The sequence below is a fragment of the Mangifera indica genome, chromosome 16 (genome assembly GCF_011075055.1).
Source record: "Mangifera indica cultivar Alphonso chromosome 16, CATAS_Mindica_2.1, whole genome shotgun sequence".
Lineage (NCBI taxonomy): Eukaryota > Viridiplantae > Streptophyta > Magnoliopsida > Sapindales > Anacardiaceae > Mangifera > Mangifera indica.
In genome coordinates this window covers 6,983,157-6,984,331 of record NC_058152.1, presented here as the reverse complement: position 1 = coordinate 6,984,331, position 1,175 = coordinate 6,983,157, and the positions used below count along the sequence as shown (strand labels likewise).

The window sequence follows — 1,175 nt, the reverse complement described above, 5'->3', positions numbered from 1 at the left end:
AACTACTTCTAATTTATTACTTATATAAAATGTCTACAATGTTATTATTTTGACAACTATTATTACATTCGTACAGGAGAGGGATGACGTTATTGGGACGACCTTCCCTATTGATACCGCAATACCATCTCATCAGTCACATGAAGTACGTATGTAATTTCAAATTTATATTTAATGCCCCAATGTTGTTATTATATTACAATATCGTTATATATAAAATGTCACTGAATAGATTTAATATTACTATTATCTTAGGGTAGTCGACAGGATAGGGCACCGGTTGACCCTTCGGTGACTTCACCGATCCGATCTGAGGTATGTCACTTATTATTATAACTTAATTTTTAATACAATTTTGTTATCGATTAATTCATGGTATATATTTGTATAGGGTCTTCGTCATGAAGGCCAATCGATCGGATCTCCTATCGCTTTAGATCGTCCATTGGAGGTATGAAAATTATTGTTCATATGATATTTTATATTAAATATCATTAACCATTTTTTCCTTTTGATGCATATAGGGACTCGACATTGATATATCATCGATCGAGGGTTATCTCCGAACACCTTCCCTGAAAGTTCAGGTTATAGGGATTTACGAAATATCATTGATCAATTTGTCTTTAATATTATATATTTTTTTAAATGATGTTTTATCTCTTTTTCAGGACCAGCGACTATGGTTACTTGCTAATATCCCGAGCTCGACCAAGAAGCTTGTGGATATTAGTTCACAGGAGGAGGACTTCCAGGAGGATGTTTCTAAGACCGTTCACATTGAGGTTTGCCAATTATAATTACTAAATAAATATAATTGATAAATATATGTCACTAAGATGTTTTAATATATAATTATGCAGTCTGTCGACGGAGCACGCGCTGTTGACTTGACCGTGATTCAGGATTCTCCAGTTAAACCTCCTCCCGTATATATAGAGAAGGTAACATAAATCGAATAATGTGTATGTTTTTGTTGAATGAAATAATGAATTAATAGTTTTTTGTAACATGCAGTTGGTTCGTACAGCACGTGATCAGATCGTCTGGAAGGGTTTATTGGTTCGCACCCCGTATACAAATCCACTCAGAGGGAGGGCGAAACAGTAACTCACGACGATTCCATCCTCTGCGTCAGACCGTGAGGAATCTTTCCTCACATGGTATACCAGAGT

General features: G+C 35.2%; 1 long non-coding RNA gene across 1 annotated transcript; it reads left to right on the top strand.

The window, feature by feature from the left end:
- Positions 1-599: 599 nt before the first annotated feature.
- On the top strand, positions 600-934 carry LOC123198612. Its single transcript, XR_006498083.1, has 2 exons — positions 600-785; positions 864-934. It is a non-coding gene; the product is annotated as an uncharacterized LOC123198612 (long non-coding RNA).
- Positions 935-1,175: the final 241 nt, after the last annotated feature.